General features: G+C 32.1%; 1 long non-coding RNA gene across 1 annotated transcript in view; it reads right to left on the reverse strand.

Moving 5' to 3' along the window:
- LOC127163879 (uncharacterized) overlaps nucleotides 1-11,435 on the reverse strand; it is a 39,597-nt gene extending 28,162 nt beyond the window's left edge. The window contains exons 1-2 of the long non-coding RNA XR_007827550.1: nucleotides 11,346-11,435; nucleotides 2,960-3,039 (exon numbers count right to left, since the gene is read on the reverse strand). This is a non-coding gene — a long non-coding RNA (uncharacterized LOC127163879). The remainder of the gene's footprint in view (nucleotides 1-2,959; nucleotides 3,040-11,345) is intronic.
- Between the last annotated feature and the right edge of the window lie 396 nt (nucleotides 11,436-11,831).

Raw genomic sequence — 11,831 nt, forward strand, 5'->3', positions numbered from 1 at the left:
TTTTTGTGATGGCATGTTGTCTAAACTGTGGTATCAGTGAAAACGATGCCTTTTCACTCTGGACAGCCGAGCTAATTGGGCCTAGAGGGATTTAGGGAGGTTCTGATGAGCTGAACTGAATGTTCTTGTTTTGTTAAAGTTAAAAATGGAAATTTCAAATAACAGTAGGAAGTAATATAGACAAAATGTAGCACTTGAAGTTCAAAAGTTCACAGCTAAGATTCAGCCAACCCAACTTTAACATTCACTGATAGCATTCAAACTACAATTTGGTTGATTTTTTGTGGTTTGGGGTTTTCAGATGAATAAATTAATACATAAATTAATAATAATAACTACTTTGCAAGAGAAGAAAAAAAATAATGTGTCTATTAGTTTTTAAGTTTAAAATTTGGTATTTGGTGTCAGATACTTAGTTAAACACTGCTGTTCAAAAGTTTGAGATCAGTAAGATTTTTAATGATTTTAATGTCTCTTATGCTCATCAAGGCTGTATTTATTTGATCAAAAATACAGAAAAAAACATTATTCTTATGAAATATTATTGCAATTTCTAATATTGGTTTCCTATTTTAATATACTTTAAAATATAATTTATTTCTGTGATGAAGAGATGAATTTTCAGCATCATTACTCCAGTCTTCAGTATCACATGATCCTTCAGAAATCATTCTAAAATGCTGATTTATTATCAATGTTGAAACTGTTGTGCTGCCAAATATTTTTTGGAACCTATGATACTTTTTTATATTCTTTAATGACTAAAAACTTAAAAAGAAGACCATTTATTCAAAATAGAAACATGTTCTAACAATAATGTACTATCACTTTTATGAAAAGAAAAAAAAGGAAAAAAAAAATAAACACTGTTCTTTTTTACTTTTTATTTATCAAAGAATCCTGAAAAAAAGTATCACAGGTCAACAAATATGAAGCAGCACAACTGTTTCCAACATTGATTATAAATCAGCATATTAGAATGATTTTTGAAGGATCAATTGACATTAACGACTGATGCTAAAAATGTAGCTTTGCTTCACAGGAATAAATTATATTCTAAAGTATATTAAAATAGAAAATATTTTAAATTGCAATAATATAAGACAGTTTTTTTTCTGCACAAACAACATTAAAAATCTTACTGATCCCAAACTTTTGAATGCCAGTGTTTGTTTGTTTATTTATTTATTTGACAGTAACTTTTACACTGATACAAAGGATTTCTATTTCAAATAAATGCTGTTTTTCAACTTTTTAATTCATCAAATAATCCTAAAAAAAATTATCATGGTTTCCACTAAAATAAGCCGTTTTCAACACTGATAATAATCAATGATTCATGAATATCAAATCAGCATATTAGAATGATTTCTGAATAAAAGTAATGACTGCTTGTTATTCTTATTTATATTAATATTTCTCAATATTTATGTTTTTACTATATTTTGATCAAAGAAATGCATAGATATTCAACTTCAAAAGAATAACATTAATGTCTCCTTCCCACTGTTGATTCAAAAAGATTCTGCATAGTTCTCCAGTCATTACCATCGTCATCCTTCTGTTCAATCATCTCCGTACCACCACCGTTCCATCCGATACATTCTCTAAATCATCTTTCCTGGTTCAATACCTCCCCAGACCCCCAGCATGCAGACAATCAAGTGTTTTCTGAATCACTCCATGCCCCACCGCCTGATAAATTATTCAGCTGGATATAAGTAGACACTAAAAATTTAATGATTTGCCGAGTTGGATTCTGTAGAACAAACCGGAATACGAAGACAGGATCGATGTGGCCTGGATCTTAATATATTACTATAACCGCACAGCCGGGTTGTTTTAATAAAAGCCTTTTGAAATATTGGCCCATATACGCGGGATTTACTGATTTGTGATACTGTGAGCAGATGAAAGAAAACTGGAAGTGATATACACACATTCTAAGGTGAAAGTTATGTTCCTATGAATACAAATGCATTAACAAGCTGTATGTAAGGCAGCCCGAATCGCCATATAAAGCTGCATAAATAAATAAACACTCAATCTTCCATTCATCATCTTGGAAATGAAAGGTAAATTTAGATTTAATATGGGGTTGTGATTCACACACCTGCTGAATCCATATATCAACACAGCCACACAAGACAGTGTCAACTGGAGTGTAAAGAAGCACTTTACAGACACACACACGGTCGGGCTTTCTGCTATTTTTATACTTGGTTAATGATATGTTCCATACCCTACCCCTAAACCTAATATTTTCTGAAGTTGCACAGTATAGTTAACATTATATGGCAAATGTATACACACACACACCAAAAAAAAGGTCCTTCTTTGGGGTGGTTGAGGTGCTATATAGCACCGCTAGTGTATAAAAAACCTGTTAAGCCCAGAATGGTTCTTCAACGGTTCTTTGGGGTTTTCTTTAAAGTTTCTCTAACTCTCTCTTAGACTCTTAGTTTATTTGGGGAAAGGATAAAAAAATGACGTTAAAATTGTGTATTTCTTGAAGATATTGTGGTTCTCATCCTTTTTGCCCCCAAGGCCCCCTATAAAAATATTCCAGGGCCCCCTTGAGACTTTTTGACCTCAGAAAAGCATAACAGTGATTCAGTAGTAAATTCCCATTCACAGCAAACATATGAGAGCGTAGCAACATATCTAAAATCTAAGGGGTTCTACATAGCAACATTTGACAAAGGTGCTGTATAGCACCTTTAAAGATTAGGTGCTATATGTGACCCAGGATCATGAAACCAGTCATAAGTGTAAATTTTTCGAAATTGAGATTTATACATCATCTGAAAGCTGAATAAATAAGCTCACCTCCTCATGAGCCACTGAACCACTTTTAGCACTATTTTTGTTCAGAGAGATAGCAATAATGCAAAACTATTAAAAAACACAGCACATGCTGACTTCAGACATCTTAAATCAGGTTTTAATAATTGCTAACCTGGTTAGAATTTCCTGGTTCTTTGGTCAGGTTGTTCCGAACATTCACCTGATCCACTGAACTTCACCCAGGAGGACATTCTGGAAGACAAAAAGTCATAAAAAACAAGAGGTTACGTAGTGTTCCTTAGCTAAATTGTAATTGCAAATTAAATACACCAAGCTCCTGAAATCACACTTTAAAACCACAGGAAAATTCTCTGAATCTATTTTATGTGGAATATTAATACAATGAGTATTGATGAGTCACAGATGAGGTCAGAATCTAAAACTAGCTATGCAAATACTGAATGAGTACAGAACAAAACCCAGCAAGCCCAATTATGTAAAATGTATTTATACTGTGTTAAAAACAACCCAGCACTCGTGAAATATGGACAAATCTAGTGAGGAGGTTAAATGTTTAACCCAGCCTTCTGGGTAATTTTATTCAACTCAAGTATTGCTTAAATATATATATATATATATATATATATATATATATATATATATATATATATATATATAGGTTGGAAATTAACATTTATTAATATGTTCAATAAATGAACATTCATTAATGCACTGAATAAATAATTAATTAATAATAACAATTATTATTATTATTATTATTATTATTATTATGTGTCTGTTTTTTTTTTTTTTTATTTACAACATATTTTGGGTTCATTTTAAGCCAGCCATACGGTAATTTTTAAACGATAGTTGAGTTTAATAAAACTACTTTTTTGACACAAAAACTGCCCTTATAAAGGTAAAAAAATCCAGGTGCAAATTCTGATCCTTAATAGAAAAAGTACATTTTTGACACTAGTTAAAGGTCCGTTTGGATAATTTTAAGGACCATTTTAATGTTTTTAAAGAATGCTCATCAAGGCAACATTTATTGGATCAAAAATACATTTAAAAAAATTTAATATTGTAAAATATTATTGCAATTTAAAATACTGGTTTTCTATTTTCATGTACTTTAAAATATAATTTATTCAATGCTGAATTTTCATCATTATAACTCCAGTCTTAACTGTCAGATGATCCTTCAGAAATCATTCTAATATGCTGATTTATTATCAATGTTGAAAACAGTGACTCTTTTCATTTTTTGTTTATACATTTATACATTTATTTAGTTATTTGGAATCTGTGATACTTTTTTCAGGATTCTTTGATGAATAAAAAGTTTAAAAGAACAGTATTTCTTTAACATTTTTTTTTCTGCATTTTTGATCAAATAAATGCAGCCTTAAGGCATAAGAGACTTCTTTAAAAAACATTACAAATCTTACTGATCCCAAACTTTTATAATCAGATAAAAGATAAAAGAAAATACAGCCCAGACATTATAAATATGAGCACATTTGCAATTCACTCATATACAAAAGAAAGGGTATTGGATTACAGACCATGTTTTGTGTCAAGCAGAGCGTAGAAATATCATAATATTGATAAAGTAAAAGGTCTGAACTGAGGTATCCTGTTCATAAGTCTGTGGTATTGGAAATCTATGTCATTTCATTACTCTAGTTTACCTGCAAATCTCTACTGCCCCCAAATGGGATCAAGCAACTAGATAACATTTGCACAGAATGTACTATTCAATGGTCAGTTCTGCATTTTTGCACACAAGTTTGATTTATGGTTCCTATTGTTTCCCCTGTCCAATCCCTTTTTTTTCCTTCTTGCACCAAGCAAGAATCTCAGATGCCTGGTTGCTAACAATACACTGTTTATCACCAATGACGTCATTTCCCTTCACCTTACGTGAGCACTTACACAGAGGTGCAATTCAAGCAATAACCACACCGTGAAACAGCCTGCAGCCCTGCACGAATCAATGGCTGGGTTTTGTAAACCTAAACACGTAGCTCCAGAGTCAATTATAGAAAGGACAAGACATGTGCCCACCCTCAAGAGCCTGGCATTCAGACCACATTCCACCTTATATTCCATCCAAAAAAACACCACCAAACCCTTTCTCCCACAATGACTTTGCAAAAGCAAATGGTGTTAACACAATGAAAAACATCCGTGCTCATCTTTTATACACTAATAAGGGTGTCTGCACTCCCGTGCTTCGTATTCTAGCTAGTTGGCGCTTTGTTTTAAAAGCTTATCCTGTATGAATATAATTGTGCATGCAGAACAGATTTGGTCAACACTCTCAGAAGCAAGAAACGGCTGACAAATAAGTGCTGAGCGCGAGAACGCTCTTCTAGACCTGCAAGTCAACACTCACTGTGAATCAATAAGAGAAACAGAGCTCAGTTTCCCCATTTATTACTCCAAGAGGCGATAAATTACTGAACAGCACTTCACGCCGCAGCTAATAAGTTCAAAACAGGGGAGTTAGCAACTTTCCAGGGCATTATCATATTCCGTTTCAAATCCGAGCTATTGACATAATTGGGCAGCTGAACACTGCGGTGGCTATAGCAATCTGCACTCTATTCAGTGCCATGTCAGCCAAACTGGGTGTAAAGAGACTTAAAGTAATAAGGTCTCCTGTGAATTCAACCTATGAGAGAGGTGCCCTAGGATCCACCGTTTTGAGCTTCACAGTAAGCAGCGCTGCAGAGTTAAATGCCCCGTGTGTGTGTTGAATGGCCAATTCACAATGAGGAGTTTTGGTCAATCTCTTAAGGAAATGAATGCGGTGGAGTCTCTGAACTGTACACTCTTAAAAAAAAAGATGCTTTAAATGGTTCTTCAAGCGATGTCATAAAAGAAAACCCTTTTTTATTTCAACAAAGAACCATCTTTTCCTTACCTTTTTATAATCTGAAGAACCTTCTTTCGCCACAAAGAACCTTTGGTGAAACAGAAAGGTTCTTCAGATGTTAAAGGTTCTTTATGGGACCATTTAGACAAAAAAAGGTTCTTCTATTGCATCGTGAAGCACCTTTATTTTTAAGAGTGTAGGCACCTTCCAAATGGGTATTGAGGTACCTAAAGCTACTCAAATCCAATATTCACTCTTAAAAACAAAGGTGCTTCATGATGCCATAGAAGAACCTTTTTTGTCTAAATATTTCCATAAAGAAGCTTTAACATCTGAAAAACCTTTCTGTTTCATAAAAGGATCTTTGTGGCAAAAGAAGGTTCTTCAGATTATAAAACAGAGATAATTCTTTAAAGAACCTTTGACTGAATGGTTCTTTGTGGAAACAAAAATGGTTCTTCTATGGCACCGCTGTGAAGAACCTTTCAAGCACCTTTCTTTTTAAGAGTGTTGTACTTTATTATAATTAATAAAGTTATTAATAAGTATTTTTCTCAATTATCTGTTGAAATAATAAAATATGTCTTTAAACTTTCTGGGGGAAAAAAATGTAGGTTCGTAAGCATTCACACAAATGACTGAACAGTTAATTCTTCTATTGTGTGATATTTAATCATTTACATTTAAATAAATTTAAATAAATTTATAAAATAAAAATTTATTTATTAAATTATTTATTTATCTAAATATTTAATATAATATAATAGTTTAATATAATTTGAATGAAAAGTAACAAAAAAAAAATGAATTTGAAAGAAATAATGAACTTTAAATACGTGTTAAAAGTGTGAAGATGATTTTCTCCCAGAAATTTCATAAACAATTACATAAAATGGCATAAAAACATTTTTAAAAATAAATGTGAAATTTTGAAGCATTTGTGTTTTCTTGTAAAACAAGAGTCTGCCATCTTATTTATTTTTATTTTTTTCATTTATAACTTGGGAAAATAATATGATCATTGTCACAATTTTGATTATTTGATTAGTGACCTAAAAATCAGGGTCTAATAAGGCTCCTTAGTAGCATTAGCTAACATGAACCGAGAATGAACAATACGGAAACACTTTATTTTAAGGTGTCCTTGTTACATATGTTACATGTACTTACTATTATAGTAACAATTAATTATGCATAATTACATGCAAGTAACCCTAAGCCAACCTTAATCCTAACCCTATCCATATAGTAAATACATGTAGTTAATTAATATTACTAAGTACTTAAACGTATAATTACACTGTAACAAGAACACCTTACTCAACAATACTTCTAGAGCATTTATTAATCTCAGTTAATGTAATCTAATCTATTATTAAAATCACATGTGCTAAACATCAGTTAATGCACTGTGAACTAACACACAATGAACGACTGTATTTTTATTAACTATACTATATACTATAATAAAAAATAATAAAAAATACTTTTCCAGCACAGTAAAAATTACTTTCATATTTTCAGTCTTTAATTCAATGCATTACTTTCTAGCAATTTGAGTGAAAATTGTTTTTCTTCAGTAAGGTTTAAACAAAAACGAAAAGAAATCCAGATATTTAATGTGTTCTCAGACATTTGCACCCCACTGTCTGTCCCTGTCAAGAGAACAAAGATTTATTGTGGGGGTCAGGGGGATTGATTTGGACTGTTTGTACAGACCGCAATGTCTTTCTGTCTGTCGTTCTTTCTCTTCCTCTCGCTTTTAGCCCCCTCGCTCTTCCTCCATGCCCTGTCATTACTTGCAGAGCAAGAAATGTCACAGTGGGGCACTGATGTCAGAGCGGTACAGTCCCCTCCTGAGCGTTAAATTAAGCATTCACACCGAAGAGAGACAGAGAATGACCCTTTTAGTTCTACTGTAGACATGTGATACAAGACTGTTTAGACCACCCGGGCACATCGGCAGATGTGGTTTTCGGTTTTGTCCCCCTCTTCCGGACCTAAACCTTCTATAATAGAAGTCTACCTCTGAAATGACCTTCAGACCTGAGAAGCTCTGAATTTGAATTTTTTTTGTTCTTTTTTTAAATTCATTTTCTAATGAAAATGGCAGACACAATGGATATAGCATCTATACTGACGGTAAATTTGTTGAAATTACTAGCCAAGTTGCACAAAATACAACAGTACAGTATGGTTGAACATACAATAATATCATTGATATAATAAAAACATTAGCAAAAACTCTGCAAATGCATGGAAATGACCCGTCTTTGGCCTCCTTTCTGACATGCGACAAAGACACCATACGCAAAGTATTTTCGCCCTTTGTGAATGAGAGATAATTTTTGCACCTGTTCACCACAGGACTTGCGGGGGAGGAAGGCGCAGACGGAGAGAGAGAGAGGGGGGACAAAACAGAGGGAACACAGAACAGAGGAAGAGAAGGAGAGATAATATGAGATGAGAAGCAGGCATGGCAACAGGTTACGAGGGAAAAGCAAAAGGTGCCGATATCTTAATGGTTCAGTAAATTGGCTGTTTGCTACACATCAGCCCACAGACAGACACTCGGCACCACGGGGCCTCCCAGAAAACACAGCAGAACAACAGAGAATTCTCCTAATTATGAGCTGATTGCACTGACAGCAATCCGTGCTCTGATTACAGCTGGAATAAATTATACAAGCCTCTATTCATGGTTAAAGGGCTTGGGCTATTTCTGGCTTCATTCCTTCGTTCCCCACCACAGATAAGGCCTGTCTGACTGTGCTTGGCAAAGATTGCTCTAGTTGGCTGATTTGGTGTTACCCACATTTTGGGTTGCTATTTTTTCATATATTCATCCGTTTTTGAGTCATAAACAGTGCTTTGTTTTGACAGTTCCACTAATGAAACCCTATAATTTGTCAAATTTCTATGAAAACGTGCTTGAATTATTAAATTAACATGCATTATGTTGAAGAATACATTTGGGATACATCCTGCATCAGTGGTTCTCATCCTTTTTGATTGCTCTGATGAATTGCTGTCAGTGAAAAGAGCTCATATATATATATATATATATATATATATATATATATAATTAAAATTAGTTAAAATAATTATTCATTAATTCTGCTATAATTTAAAAAATTGCATACTTTTCAGATTTTTGTAATTTACGTAAATTTACGTAAATTAGTGGCAATATTTAAAAGAATATTTTCAAATTTAACATTAAATAAAATAATTAAATTAATTTTTCATTAAATGTTTTACCAATGAATCTACATAAATTAATTCTGCTATATTTAAATATATATATATTATTTACAGAAATTTGTGGCAATATTTATTTATTTATTTAATTTGGAATTAAATAAAATAATTCATTGAAATTATTATTTATTACATGTTTTACCAATGCATTTACATGACTTAATTCTGCTATAATGACAAAGCTGACATACCTTTCAGACTTTTTAATGTACAGAAATTATTGGCAATATTTAAAAAATAAACAATATATTCAAATTTAAAATTAAATAAAATTATTAATTAAAATAATTATTCATTACCTGTTTACCGATGAATCTGCATGACTTAATTCTGCTATAATGACAAAGCTGAGATACTTTTCAGACGTGTTCATCTACAGAAATTAGTGGCAATAAAAAAAAACTAATATTTAAAACATTTTAATTAAATGAAATTACAATTATTTATTACATTTTTACCAAGGAATTTACATGACTTAACTGTGAATTCTTAATTCTGACTTAAAGCTGAAATATATTTTTCAGGCTTTTTAATTTACTGAAATTATTTTACATTTTAAAATAAATAAATAATTACAAATTATTAAAATAATTACTTTTCCCATTGAATTTACATGACTTAATTGTGAATTCTTAATTCCTACTTAAAGCTGCAATACTTTTTCAGGCTTTTTAATTCACAGAAATTATTTTAAATTTTAAAATGAATAAGTAAATAAATTATTAAAATAATTATTCATTACATTTTACCAATTAATTTACATTATGTTTAAGATTCTATATATACAAGATTGTGATTATAGAATGTTTTTAAAAAAATATATATTTAATAATTATTTTTTAATTAAATGATTTTTACCCAATAAAATATTTTACAGCCTCATATTATGTTTATAAAAAGGACATTTAATTTGTTTATATAATAAAAATTGTAATCATTATAAACAAGAACCTTTAAAAATTCCATTCACAGCTTAAGTGTATACTTTTTTGTTTTTTGTAAACATATTTTCTCCTAGATTAATATGCAAAGACCTTCACATGTTGTTCTACCACATTACATTCAGTCATACCACAAATATGACATCCAAAAATGTCACGTCATTTTATCTTGTGTTTTTAAAGCCCAGCTATCATAGGAATGCAAGATTATTTGCCTGATGAATCAGGCAGCCATCGTAGACTGTATGATTATTTCATAAATTGCTTTAAAAAAGGGAAATCATTAGACATTCCAGAGGGAGCCAACAAAGAATTAGCCTTCCAGGCCCTACAAACTGACGTCATGTACAGGAAAGCAGTTTTAATTTTTTCATTAGTCACACAGAAATTACATGCTTCAGCTTTAAATCGAATAATCTTAATAAAAGCGACTTAAATGGTCCCATAGTGCACTCTGGCGGCTTTGTCTTCATTCATGAGTGTATTAGCCCGGTCTGATGTATAATAAGCAAAGCACAATTAGTTTTTCTCTCACAGTTCACTGCATTAACATAGTCTGTTTAGATCTGTGACCGGTCTCTTGGTCTGTCTTTGCCATGTAAGTGAGTGAAACGTCCATTATTCCTCCCTCAGTGGCTTCAAATCATGAGCTCCTCACTGGCCTGACAATTACCATGAATTATCTTCACTTCCAGACAATCAATTAAGAGAATTATTGAACTCCTCCGAAACCTTATCGGTTCTCCCCAGCAGGGCAACACAGTGAAGATCACAGATTGTGAAACCCCTAAAGACGACTCTTTATCACCTGAGAATTTGCTTTGCGTACTACCGCACTGGCCTGCAGTCACTCTGCCACAATGGTTAAGGATAGGCTGATCTAAACAAGCTTAAACTCAAGCTTTATGCAATACACTAAAGTGGACTGCAGGTCCTCTGCCAATAACAAAAGATGCCAAGCTAATGGAGTGAAATCATGCCTATTATACAATTTCCCCGGTGATTAAACAGCATTTTGAATACAGTGGCTTGCTTTAACTGGATTAGATGAAGACAATAACAACATTAAACGATCTGTATAAAGTCACACTCCATTTTGCTGTGTCTTAGAATAATATGAGATTCAGTCAAACACAAACAAACACACACTGTTGTCATTACAGTCCTGTGCACCATCAGTCTTCATCCAACAACCAAAAAATGATCATTTTCTGCCATCTAGTGTTACAGGTAAATCAAACGGACGAGGTGAAGCATTTGTGATACCATATTGCCCTCTTATGGATGTTCTTAAACTTAATAGCAGACATAGATATTAACTCTTATATCGTCTTGTCTAGTATCGTCATTAAGAGTTAGTAACAAGCTTAAACGTATAAGCAATTCACATTAGCTTTATTGTTTCATGGTTTTGGACATACTATCTGCAAAAACATGTTTTTAACGAAAAGTAAACCAAAAGGACTCACCAAATGCAAGGTTTTTATAGAAAAAACGAAGTATAACCATCCAATCGCGTTTTCCCCGTTCCTTCACACACGTCCCACAGTCATCAAGACTCATTAAGGCTTAATGCGAAACAGGTGTGTGCATTTTTATATTTTTTTCAGAGACTTTTATTTTGCATTCGTTTGATTTTGCATTTGACAACATAACAGCAAACATTGTATGATAACAAGGTAAAAACATTTAAATGACCAAAATAATATAAATGTAATGCACTAAAACGTGTAATAGAGATGCAATAAATAATAAACATATTTTGCACCATATTTAATGAACAAAGTTTCTTATTTTGTACTAGTTTAATTTACATTTAAATTTGAATGATCCGTTTTCATTTAAATCAATCAATATAAGGATAGATAACACATCTGAAAGCAATACAGATATATCTGTAAAAGTAATAAATGAATAAGTAATAAATAATAGCATTAAAGGCATATATTTTGGAC

The sequence above is a fragment of the Labeo rohita genome, chromosome 4 (assembly GCF_022985175.1).
Source record: "Labeo rohita strain BAU-BD-2019 chromosome 4, IGBB_LRoh.1.0, whole genome shotgun sequence".
NCBI lineage: Eukaryota > Metazoa > Chordata > Actinopteri > Cypriniformes > Cyprinidae > Labeo > Labeo rohita.